Below are 14,667 nucleotides of genomic sequence, written 5' to 3'. Positions count from 1 at the left end.
CTGGAACATCTTCTACTAGTATCCTCTACTCATCTGTATATACCTGCGTGGCATGAAACGCAGCCCCCGAAGAAAGGGGGTCAGTACGGAATATGTACTGAGCATGTAAAGCATGGAATACAGTAAACAGAATCGTACTGAAATAAGGAGTATAGAAAATAGTACAGAACCAGAAAACCACAAGGCTTGCCTTTGAAACATAAATCATGCATGTCAATATCATATCCAATTCATTGTGGGACTTAGAAACATAAGTGAATAATCATCTTGTACATATGCATATCTAACGTGTCCCGGCCCTCTAGTGAGGGACTCGGTAAATAAAATCATCATATATATATATATCATCATGTCATCATATATCATATATATATATATATATATATATATATATCCGGCCCTCTAGTGAGGGACTCGGTGAATAGAATCATCATATGCCATCCTGGCCGCCATCCCCATATCATCATATCATCATGTCATCATATCATCATATATATATACCGTACCCGGCCCTCTAGTGAGGGACTCGATGAATAATGCAGTGGAGTATGCACGAATACATACCCGGCCGGGACTCGGTGAAGAAGTAATAACGACTAGCACGAGCGATAGTGAGAAACCATATGCATATAAAATTATCTTTTGAGACTCGATAGGTAAGTAAGAAATCAACGCTTGAGCATTAAAACGATAGCCAAATTACGTTCTTTCTAAAAGTCATTACGAACCATATCAAATAAGACTCGGGGATCATGACATATATCAAACCAATCCGAGCCCGCCCATGAAAGTTACGGGCATTATACATTATAGAATCCTGTACTTACGTATCAAAGCAATCCGAGGCCGCCTATGAAAGTTAGGGACCTCGTTCAACATAGAATCTTTTAGGAATAAGAGCTCTTTATGCAACATTTATCATCCAATCATACAAAAGACACAAGGGTCATAGCTCGTCTATATTAGGAATGCGAACATCAAGAAGTGAATAAGTATCGTAGACATGCTCGAAACTTAAGAATGGAGTTACCCCAAGGTTCGTATCATATCATATCTTACTTACATCTAAGACATGCCAAAAGAAGGAAAGGATAAGCTCTACATACCTTTTCCACCTCTTATTAGCTACGCTTATTCATCCAAGCTCGTAAGCCTACACCTAAAAGGATTCACACTAACGTTAGACTCTTTATTGCACACTTGTTCCAAATTTCAAATCAAACTACTTTATATTCTGCGAAAATCGGGCAAAGCATCTCCCCCGTTTATATGCCTAGCCCAAAATTACAATTCGGACCAATCCAACCAATCAACAACAACACTATTATTCAACAACATATTCAATAACATCCCACCAAACATACAACAACAATATGCACTTTCTTCCATTCAAGGATTAATCTCATCAACACGCCAACAATGTTAGATACCATTTTTGTATGCATAAATCAGTCCATCCACACGGCCACAACACGTTCAAAACAACCCATAAACACAACAACTACAATACAACACTCTATGACCTTTTCTCCATAACTAGTTTCATTTTTAAGGCTTGCTAGACCTTCAAATAAACTCAACATAAAAGATGGGATAAATAACATACCTTATACTTGAAAAAAAACTCAGCCACATCAACCTTTTCCAACACCAAGCTTAAGTAGAAGCAAGAACAATCACCTTTCACGGACTAGTTTGGCGTAATCTTGTCAAATTCTTGATTTATCGGACTATAATGCTTGGGAGGTGTAGAAAATTTTCTAGGACCCTTTGGAATGTTATTATGTTGAAAAAACGGGGTTGATGGGGTATTTATACCCCTCCTAGGTCGGTTTCACCGACCTTCTCACGTGGGGCCCGCGGAGCCATTTGGCAGCTTAGGGTCTTGCTCTTAAAATGGCCATAACTCTTGATTACGACATCGTGTGAGGATCCACGAACTATGGTTGTAAAGCTCTTTCAATTACCTACAACTTTTATTCTTGTTTCTTTTCCAAATTCCAAACTTATAATGCCGCTTTTGCCCCTCCAAGTCAACTCATCCGAAAACGTTTCCTTAAATCGTCCTTTTAGAGGGCTTATGTCCATATTTGGTTTATGGGTCCTTCTTAGGACTTGCTCAACTTTCCATGTACAACTTGTATCACTTATAATATATCCTTTACAAAATCCCGACATGTGGGCCCCACCTTAACTCATGGTTTCGAGGGCTATCATCGAGTGATCATGTTAACCGATTTACTCCATACACTCTCCAAATGTCATATATATGTTCTTATGCTCAAATAACATAATCTTCATCCATAATCCTTGTGTAACTCTGCTCTCCCCTGAGCTCATACTAAGCCGTCCACAGTCTTGATAACGCGAAATTTTCCAAGGTGTAACATCCTTCCCCCCTTAGAAACATTCGTCCTCGAATGTTAAACTAGTCTTACAGGGTCTTATAGGCACTTCGGGGGAGTTCCTTTATTACTATAACATGCGGTCTCACCTACCAATCATATTTCTTCTCCATCTCCTCTTCAGCTCCTCCAGTCATCTCCTCCCTGTTATTGTTTCGCTACAATACCTTAATAGAAGCCACGGCTTTAGTACGCCACCTTCTTACCTGATGATCCAGTATAGTTACAGGGTTCTCCTCGTACGATAGCTATTTTGTTACCTTACGAACAATGTAATAAGGCCCAATATATCTCGGGCTAAGCTTCTCCTTCTTGACGAATTTCATTACACCCTTCATGGGTGATATCTTCAAGAATACCCACTCGCCAATCTGGAACCCTAAGTGTCGACATCGATTATTTGCCTACGACTTCTGTCGACTCTGAGCTGTTAATAACCTTTCCCGAACAAGTTTTACCTTATCAATGGCTTGTTGAATCATATCTGGGCCGATTAACTTAGTTTTTCCAACATCAAACCAGCCGAGTGATCCGCACTTCCCGCCATACGCCTCATACGTGTCTCTGGATGCTTAGCTTATTATAGACAAACTACCATAAAGGGTGGTAATCATCCCAGGAGTTAGAAATCAATAACACAAGTCCCGCATATAATAACTTTACATAGCCGCTCCTACGCCTTTCCGTCCGTCATCCGAGGGTGACATAATTTTGAAAAAAGACATATAAATTCACCACCTTTTGCTTTTAGTTCTGATCATCTTGCTTAAATCATCTTATAATCCCCTTATAATAACTTTACATTTTAGGCACGTTATCTCGTGTCATCTCTTCATCTTTAATTCAAACTCTTCTAAAGAATTTGACATATAAATCTTGCTCTCATCTTTCAAGTCACACATATGTTTTAATCATCTTGCTTAATCATCTTATAATCCCTTTACTCAACTTGTAACATACCTTAGCGCTTCACTTATCCTTCATCTGTTATCTTTAATTCAAAATCTTCTATTGTCCTTACAACCGGTGTCGGGATAGATGCTCTCAACCATAGCCATGTCCTGTTTGCCCTCAATACTAATTTTGTCTCGGTAATTTAGCTTAAACTATCTTTACACCTTTCCTTAATGCACCCAGAATCTCGTAACCCTATTGTTATTACTGAATCCAAACTTTTCTCATTGAGTACTTGCTTGGTCTCATCCCTAGCATATAAATATTCATAGGTGACATAACTACTCTTGTACGACCTGTATAAAGTATATTCAATCTTAGTCACGGTCTTTCCTTCTCCTGGTTCATTCTACTTCACATATCCCCTCCGTACTAACATTCGCTTGCAGCCTATCTTGTCATACTTCTTTCCCTTCCTTTATTCACTCCTTTGATTTTCTCCCTTCCTACTATAGGAGGTTTTCTATCATTAGCGAACAACTCTCTTGCCCACATCTTAGCCTCTAATCCAGCATAGCAGTGTTATCTTTCACAATGTCTCTGTAAGTTACTCGTTACCATTCCCTTGTCGTATTCTCTCTTTTTTTAAGCATCCACTTTCCAATGTCATATCATTCAAGATCTCTACAATTAATTCTCAGCACTATCTCAATTATCATCCTGACTTCTACCCCTTTATTGCTGGCTTTTAGATCTTACTAACTTGTCTCAGCAAGGAATCTTACCTGTAGCCCAAGCATCCGTATCAAATATATTGTAGTGTCGATTGTCTCCATCTTACACTTGCATCTCTCGCACCCGCTTCCCCCCTTAAGGGTGTACTTATACTATTACCCGATTATACTTTGCCCTATGTCACTTTTTCCAATCTCAATTAGGTAGCACTTTTATTCCGACATTTTGATCCCCTTGCCTTCTACCTACTCACCTTCTTTCTTTTCCAAATATCATTGTATTAGCACTTTCCAAGCTTAACCTGTAGTGAAAATAGCATCAGCTTGCCTTGTAACATTTGTGCCCTTTATTTTTCTTTTCACTTGAACTTCGTTACCCTGTCCGATTAATGCCTTCCATATACCGCAACGTTGGTTGCCGGAATACACATATCCGCTGATATAGCCATGTATGGGATATCAGGTGCATACCTATATACATATATAATCTCTACTATCTTGCTTACAAAATATTTCCAAACGCTATTTAACTTACCCTGCTTCTAGAGCTGTGATGCACCTTCTTTCTCTTCACTGGTTCAGTCTGCCTCGTCCTATGTGACCTCTTAAGGTTTCCGCCCACTCTGTATACTCTAATTTCCCTTAGGCCACTCTAGCTTCCCGTTTGGTTCTCCTGTGTCTGACTTTATAGGACTTTTAGTACACTTCCCGGGTCACCCATCCTAAAATTTCTCTCACTCCGGCCACGCTTAACCTTGGAACTCCGATGAAATACGATGCTTTAATACTAGTATGATAGCGTCCACCTTACCGCATGACCTTCATCACATAATCTGGAGTAAGTTGAAGTCTTAACAAATTTCGAAACGTTCTCATAACACATCTCCCTCCGAATTAGAAAGGGTCTTGGGTCGTCTCTTACTCTTCTGACTTCACAATTATTATTTTAGCCCTTTTTCAATCCTCAATATTCACTTTTCACCTATGGATATGACTACTTTCCGTCCTAGACTTCCAGATTCCCAAAGGTGATGAACACACCTTGATCGCCATTACTTATGAATACTTGGTTATCGGCCTTTGAATTTCTGCTCTCATTTTGCCTCGTTCCTCATCCTTTCTATAACCGAGTCTTTCACAGTCCCGTCACTCATAGTACTCGTGTCCTTAGCTACACATGTCATGGTCTATTACTACACTGTTATCTCGCTCTCTTCTTATTTCCTTCTTCTAATTACCCTTTCTTTTCTTATGCTCACTATCATTTCCGTTATTATATAACCCTTATTCCAAACTTTCCCTACAGAACTTGATAAGCCTTCCTTATTCGTTCTATAGCTCGCTTTTCCGTTTCATACTTGCCTTTATATTCTAGCTACATAGATCACATCATAGCTTTGGCCACTTTCTCGCTAGGCTTTACTTATTTTCATAACAATCCTCATTATATCTTATTCGTAATCAATCCTATAATGTAACACTTCTTAACCCTTTACCCTTTCTGATCAACTTTATCCTTAATATCTCACAAGCTGTCTTATCAATACATTCATATCCGTCACAATTCTTTTCCTCTGTACTCTTGTCTTAATCATACTATTACTTCCAATTCCGCAATTAACTTCTTTCTCGAGGTCAGCCGTACTCGCAACTTAGTCAAATCCTATCATTACTATTAGTACGACCTTTCAAGTCATATCACAAACCCATATCTCATTCTCTTTTTATTTCCAGAAAAATTTTGGCAGAGTTTCCTCTGTAATTGTTACTATCTCAAAACACACGCAGGAAATACCAACAATGCCTCACGGGGCCAACATATGTATATATGTATATCATATCATATCACGACCCACATAGCTCCCAATATCAACAACAAGATATGAAAATGATGAACATACCTCGTATGCCCAACTCAAACTGCACCTGTTACACTTTCTTGTTTGCTTTCCCTTTTAATCTTCAACTTGTATTTCAATCGTACTTCAATATCTTACCCGACATATATCTTTCATACCTTTGCTTACCTGCGTGCTTTGTAACTTCCAATATCGCTAGTCACTTTCTTCTGTCGATGCCATTCTTTCCGAAATCAAAGGTTAGTATAAGGAATCTCATTCCCTGACTTGGCTCTATGGCACGATCTTAGATGTGAAAGAAGAGTAACCACCCTAGATGCCCCGTAGCCTCCGTTTATAAATATGGCGCGCTTCACACCATAAACAGGACTCTCTGGACACGACTTTGCAAACAACCCCTAGGACGAATCGCTCGATACCAATTTGTCACACCCCAACTTTTGATAGGGCATGATGGGCACCCGACCCTTACTTAGGGCGAGCGAACCCGCGATTCTCGTGATACTTATAATCATCTTGGGCCCTTAAATCATGAAATGAATGCATAATGTAAGCTTTTAAAAAAAAAAAACATGCCTTTCGTCTTTCCCAAATCAAGGAAAATCAGAATCATACGAAATCGCAACATAATGCATAATGATACATCGGCTTACGGAGCCGCTTACAAAACCGACATGTTATATACGTGACTACGTATGCAAAGTCTCTAACATAAAACAAGATATCATAACATAAATACTCTGACTCGGCAGCTTTCCGGAAGGAAATGGAGCTCGCCAATCCAGCTGGAACATCTTCTACTAGTATCCTCTACTTATCTGTATATACTTGCGTGGCATGAAACGCGGCCCGAAAGGGGGTCGGTACGGAATATGTGCGAGCATGTAAAGCATGGAATACGATGAAATGAATCATGTCAAAATAAGGAGTATAGAAAATGGTAGTACGAACCAGAAAACCACAAGGCTTGCCTTTGAAACATAAATCATGCATGTCAATATCATATCCAATTCATTGTGGGACTTAGAAACATAAGTGAATAATCATCTTGTACATATGCATGTATAGCGAGGGGACTGTAAAATCATCATATATATATATATACACCATACCCGGCCCTAGTGAGAGGACTCGGTAAATAAAATCATCATGACATCATATCATCATATATATATATATATATATACACGCCCTTAGTGAGGGACTCGGTGAATAGAATCATCATATGCCATCCCGGCCGCCATCCCCATATCATACATATCATCATCATCATATCATCATATCATCATGTATATCATATATATATATATATATATATATATATATATACCGCCCGGCCCTCTAGTGAGGGACTCGATGAATAATGCGGTGGAGTATGCACGAATACGTGTCCGGCCCGGACTCGGTGAAAGAAGTAATAACGAGAAGCACGAGCGAGTAGTGAGAAACCATATGCATATAAATCATCATTTTGAGACTCGATAGATAAGTAAGTAATCAACGCTCGAGCATTAAAACGATAGCCAAATTACGTTCTTTCTAAAATCATTACGAACCATATCAAATAAGACTCGGGGATCATGACATGTATCAAACCAATCCGAGCCCGCCTATGAAAGTTACGGGCATTATTCATTATAGAACAATTTACGAACATATCAAAGCAATCCGAGGCCGCCTATGAAAGTTAGGGACCTCGTTCAACATAGAATCTTTTAGGAACAAGAGCTCTTTATGCAACATTTATCATCCAATCATACAAAAGACACAAGGGTCATAGCTCATCTATATTAGGAATGCGAACATCAAGAAGTGAATAAGAATCGTAGACATGCTCGAAACTTAAGAATGGAGTTACCCAAGGTTCGTATCATATCATATCTTACTTACATCTAAGACATGCCAAAAGAAGGAAAGGATAAGCTTTACATAATTTCCATCTCTTATTAGCTACGCTTATTCATCCAAGCTCGTAAGCCTACACTTAAAAGGATTCACACTAACGTTAGACTCTTTATTGCCCACTTGTTCCAAATTTCAAATCAAACTACTTTATATTCTCGCCGAAAATCGGGCAAAAGATCTCCCCGTTTATATGCCTAGCCCAAAATTACAATTCAGCAACCAATCAACAACAACAATAATACCAACATCAACAACACTATTATTCATACCAACAATATTCTTCCATCCCAATCAAACATCTCATCAACACGCCAACAATGTTAGATACCATTTTTGTATGCATAAATCAGTCCATCCACACGGCCACAACACGTTCAAAACAACCCATAAACACAACAACTACAATACAACACTCTATGACCTTTTCTCCATAACTAGTTTCATTTTTAAGGCTTGCTAGACCTTCCAATAAACTCAACATAAAAGATGGGATAAATAACATGCCTTATACTTGAAAAAAACTCAGCCACATCAAACTTTTCCAACACCAAGCTTAAGTAGAAGCAAGAACAATCACCTTTCACGGACTAGTTTGGCGTAATCTTGTCAAATTCTTGATTTATCGGACTATAATGCTTGGGGGAGGTGTAGAGAATTTTCTAAGACCCTTTGGAATGTTATTATGCTGAAAAAATGGGGTTTATGGGTGTATTTATACCCCTCCTAGGTCGGTTTCACCGACCTTCTCACGTGGGGCCCGCGGAGCCATTTGGCAGCTTAGGGTCTTGCTCTTAAAATGGCCGTAACTCTTGATTACGACATCGTGTGAGGGCCCACGACCTATGGTTGGAAAGCTCTTTCAATTACCTACAACTTTTATTCTTGGTGTTTTTCCAAATTCCAAACTTATAATGCCGTTTTTGCCCCTCCAAGTCAACTCATCCGAAAACGTTTCCTTAAATCGTCATTTTGGAGGGCTTATGTCCATATTTGGCTTATGGGTCCTTCTTAGGACTTGCTCAACTTTTCATGTATAACTTATATCACTTATAATATATCCTTTACAAAATCCCAACATGTGGGCCCCACCTTAACTTATGGTTTCGAGGGCTATCATCGAGTGATCATGTTAACCGATTTACTCCATACACTCTCCAAATGTCATATATATGTTCTTATGCTCAAATAACATAATCTTCATCCATAATCCTTGTATAACTCTGCTCTCCCCTGAGCTCATACTAAGCCATCCACAGTCTTGATAACGCGAAATTTTCCAAGGTGTAACAATGCGGAGTTTGAACTAACCAAATTTGGCTTATAAAACAAAGTCTATGTCTAAAGGAAAAGTTATGCCTTATGTGACATACTTTTAGTTATGCTTTAACTAAAAGTCTGGCCCATAAGGCATAACTAGGAAAAGACTTTTAGTTAAGGCTTAACTAAAAGTTTGCCCATTAAAAGTTTGCCTATAAGTATGCCGGATCCGGCATAAACTTGTGAAGGAATTACCAAAGTTATGCCGGATCCGGCATACTTATGCCAAGTCTGCCCATAAGGCATAAGTATGCCGGGTCCGGCATAACTTTGGTAATTCCTTAACAAGTGTATGCTGGTGGGGGCATAGCGAAATTTAAACTCTGCCTTGCGAATTTTTTTTAAATTTTTGACTGAGTGGGGGTTCGAACCTGGAACCCATGGGTTTTAGCCGAAGGGCAAAATTTAAAGATTTCAAATATGAGGGGCAAAATTTAAAGACCACCCCAAAAGAAGGGTAATTCGCAGAATTGCCCTTCTTTTTATCCTCCCACTTGGGCCCATGCAATTAGTAATATTTTCTCTCTATGTATACACGTGTAAGAGCATTTTTTTGCACGGATTGCCCTTCTTTTGGGGTGGTCTTTAAATTTTGCTCCTCATATTTGTGGTCTTTAAATTATGCCCCTCATATTGCTGATCTTTAATTTTTGCCCTTCGCATTGCAACTCTGAGCGTTCACGCAGAAATCATGAGGTTCTGAGTTCGAACCCCCGCTCAAGCATAAATTAAAAAAAAAATTGCAAGGCAAGGTTTGGATCGCGTGTATGCCGGACCCGGCATACTCTTGTTAAGGAATTACCAAATTTATGCCGGACCCGGCATACTCATGCCTTATGGGCAGACTTGGCATAAGTATCTTTGGTAATTCCTTAACAGTTTATGTCAGTGGGGGCATACTTTTAATTGTACAATTTAACCACCTACTTTTTTATCTCACATGGACATATGTCATAGTACTGAATATTTATTATCTCCTCATGTATACACATGCATTTCAATTTTAATTCTCCTACACATATTTATTTCCTTTGTGCATTTTTACTTGTTCACTTTTGACTTTGCACGTTCTTTAAAAATTAATAAATGAAGTACTCAACATTACTAAAAATATATGTCCAAATTATTTGTTCATTTACAAAATCAAGATAAAATTAATTAACTATTTCCCATCTTACCCTCTCCGTCCCATATTACTTGGTCACATTACTAAAAATATATGTCCAACTTACATGTTCATTTACAAAACCAAGACAAAATTAATTAAATCTTTCCCATCTTACCCTTAGTAATAAATGTTCTTGAAAATAGTCAATTTCATTAGAATGTATTTATTGGAGAGAGATAGGGGTAAGATAGTAAAATATATTTTTTGTTTATGATTTCTTAAGGGGCATGCAAAAGGGAAAGTGGCAAGTAATATGGACGGAGGGAGTATATATTTTACCATAATATTCATATTTATTGGTGTAAGTCTCAATAGCCTTGGAAAATGAGTAATTAATGTGAAGGGTAAAATTAATAATAAGAGCAAAAATTTCTTTCTCTTAATATGTTAACGTGGACAAGTAAACGGAGGGAGTGACTTTTATCCCCATTTTCCTTCTTTGTCAATACTTTAAATGTGAAGAGAGGACGAACAATAGCAATGCAAATTTGTATCAAAAGTTATATAAATTGTACACTTTAAACAACTACTTTTTTATCCCACTTGGACATATGTCATAATACTGAGTATTTATTTTCTTCTCATGTATACACGTATGCACTTCAATTTTAATTCTCCTACACATATTTATTCGCTCCGTGCACTTTCACTTGTCCACTTTTGACTTTTTATGTTCTTTAAGAATTAATAAATGAAGTATATATTTTATCATAATATTCATATTTATTGATGTATAGTCTCAATAGCCTCAGAAAATGATTTGAAAATGAGTAATTAATATGAAGGGTAAAATAAGAAGAAGAATTCTTTTTATCTATAATTGTTAATATAAAAAATTATAATATATTTTTAATTAATTTAAGAAAAATATTTTATTAGTTTTGCTATTAAAAATCCAATATATACAACAATTGTTCTTATGTTTGAATTTGAACAGTTAGTTAATTGAAATGGATATCAACCTGTCGGTCTACATACAAGATATTAAAAGAAAAAATCTAGAATCAAAATATTAATTTTCCCTCATATTCTTACTAATTTTCTTTTCACATCGATGAACAACTTTCATTGTCATGACAATGAGAAAAAGGTCCGACTCTTTCCATCTCAAAGACTTAATTCCATCATATGTTTTTAATTTTTAAATTCCATTTTTTAATTATAAATAAAGTGATGGTACATAAAATACATTTTGTATATGTTGCTATATATAATAACAATTAGAATGTTTTTAAAAGTTATTTTCAAAATACATAAAATACATGTCTAGCTAATTAAAGTGAATAGACATGTTCAGCCCGTGCGATATTACTAGTATAACTAGAAGAGTTAGTTAAGGTATTTGACTTACTAAAAGACTTTTATTAACTATGTAAATTGCCCTTACTTGTTTTACATACAAGAGGGAAAAATCTAATCTGACATTTTTTCCATAAGTTGCTGAACTGCACTTACATCAAGTTTTTCTTTTTCTTTTTGAGAGTATTACTTTTAATTTGTTATTAAATATTTTAAAATAGTTTTTTTTTTTAAAAAATAAAAAAGACACATGTCCTCATTTTATTCGTCATTTGCCACTTCAGCAGCGAGTGCATTGCACACACTTTGTAAATTTGGCTGATTCAGCGAAAAGTGTCTAAATGGCACATTCGGACCCTACCTCAGGTGTCTAAATGAAATAAGGTTTAGTTGATGTGTTCAAGTGAAAGAACCAGACGACCACAAGTGTCTATCGATGGATTTGACCTTTTTATTATAACTTGAAACTGAGAACATGTGGTTCAATAGTCTAAAATTATATAAATCTTTTATACAAAATTCATGGAGTAAAATGAAACATGTTCTAAGCATAATACATGATCCGCTTCTAAGTGACTGAAGATAACATTGTTTACGCTTCTAAGTGACTGAAGATAACATTGTTTACCCTAAAAAAGAGTACAGTTAAATTTATTTGTGGTCCAAAGGATATATGATTTGATTTGTTATAAACAGTGACTAATAAAGCTAAGAATTACTAGAGAAATCGACTGAATAAATTAGTAAGGTATTATAAAGCAATAATGAATTAAATAAGCCTGGGCTTTCACTACTAAAAAAAAGGGCGTTTTCGACCAAAAAATTTCGACCACATTTTTTGTGGAAAAAAAATCGACCACGCGAGGTCGAAAAATCAACAATTTAATTTTTATTTTATTTTCAGTAGGATTTTGACCACACGGGGTCGATTTTTTAAAATGAAAATATAATTTCGACCACGTGTGGTCGAAATTAAATTTTGTATAAATAATAAATGGGAAACGTTTAAATTAAAAAAAAAAAAAAAAAAAATTTCGACCACATGTGGTCGAAAATTGGAAAACATTTATAGATATCTCGCACACTTTGTAATTTGGCCGGTCTTTAATTGTCTTGTTTTCTTTACTTTTAAGTTCGAAGTTTTTTTTTTTCTCTCTCTCTCTCTCTCTCTCTCCCTCTCCTCTCTCTACCCACACACACCACCTCTCTCCCTCTCCTCTCTACCCACACCACCAGCCCACCGCCCCACCAGCCCAGACCCTCAACCCACCGCCTTCCAACCACCGCCAGTCCACGTCGGCGGCGCAGCCCTTACATTTTCAGGTACTTTTTTTTTTTCCAATGTCATGAACACTTACCAATGCATAAAATCTCATGTTATTAGCTACATTACCTTCTATCTTTAGTAGATTTGATAACTTTATTTAGTGTTCAATATTTGTTTTAGGGTTTATTTTAGATTTTTTTTTTTGGATTTTGAGTTGAAATTGAATGTTATTTTTTGGGCTGTTTTGGTCCCTTTTTTTGGGATTATTTTGATTCTTTATTTATGTGCTATTTATTTATTTTGGTTCTTTATTTATGTGCTCTTTATTTATTTTATGTGCTCTTTATTTATTTTTTCCGCCCAATATTATATTTTTTTGAAGTAATATCAATAGTTTAAGTCCTTAATAAGGCCATATAAATTAAATATGGTTTAATAAGTTCAAACTTTCTGCAATTTGTGTAGATGGAATCTCGTAGTTGGATGTACGATAGAACTAATCCTGGTCGATTTGGGTTGAAGAATGAATTTGTAGCTGACGTTTATGATTTTGTTGACTATGGGTTGAGCCAAGGCCTGAGCGAACTTGGGTAAGTCATTAGTTATCAATAATAATCTATTTTTTGTACTAAATTAGACTACTAACATTGTATCCTTCAATTTCAGAACGAATTTCAACAACACTTTGGGGAGTTTCGAGCCACTCAGCCAAGTAGCACACCGATGACCGAAGAGGTAATACAGCAACAGTGGATTGAGAAGCATCAAGTTGCTCAACTAACAAGAACACTTAATTCCTCGGAGGCTAGGATGTTGGGTATGCAAGGCCAAATTAATAGTTTATGATGGATATGTTTAAATGGATATGTATATTATCTTTAAGGGTTTGAATGTAGTTTTAGTTCGAATTAGAAGTACTTTTAAGTTTATAATGTTTAAGTGTTTGAATGATGTTTAAGTGTTTGAATGTAGTTTATGATGTTTAAGTGTTTGAATGTAGTTTTAATTTTAAGTACTTTGAGGTTGAATTTGATTGTTTATAAGTGTTTGAATGGACAATGTTTAAGTGTTCAAGTGTTTGAACATTATTTATGGTTGTTGTGTTGCATTGTTGATGAATTGGATGGCTGTTTTGATTGATGAATTGGATGGCTGTTTTGATTGATGAATTTGGTTATTTGGAAATTGGCAGGTGGGCTGCCAAAAGCAGGCAAATGCTGGAAAAAATATTCCAGATTTTCTACCACAGGTGGTCGAAAATCAGCCCAGATATTTCACAATTGTGGTCGAAATTTAGCAAGATTCTTGCCAGATTTCGACCACATGTGGTCGAAATTGTGAAAATAAATTTCTTTTTATATTTAAATATAAATAATTTTTTCGACCACACGTAGTCGAAAAAGTTAAATATAATTTAATATAAAAATAATTTTTTCGACCACATGTGGTCGAAAACAATTTTTCCCTTAAATTTCGGTAGAATGTGATTTCGACCAAGCTGTTACCGACCTACGCGTGTCGTCGAAAAATTGGTCGAAATAAAGGCTTTTTCGACCTCGTGTGGTCGAAATTTTTGGTCGAAAATCCCTGTTTTTTTAGTAGTGTTTATTGATCCTTGGAGAGAATCCTTTGATAGGTTTTCCTCCGGTGGAACAACTATTTGCTTTGGCCTTGCAAAATCAATGGTAACCCGGTACAAAAGAATGATAAAGTAAACTTAAGTGCTAAAAATTGAATAGTATGATTGAGTGTGAGTTGTTATTTTATGATCTTTTGAGAGGCCTTCAGGCTCCTTTTATAGGACAAATACATCAGCACT

This window comes from Lycium ferocissimum, chromosome 10, assembly GCF_029784015.1.
Source record: "Lycium ferocissimum isolate CSIRO_LF1 chromosome 10, AGI_CSIRO_Lferr_CH_V1, whole genome shotgun sequence".
Lineage (NCBI taxonomy): Eukaryota > Viridiplantae > Streptophyta > Magnoliopsida > Solanales > Solanaceae > Lycium > Lycium ferocissimum.
This window is presented reverse-complemented; position numbering follows the sequence as displayed.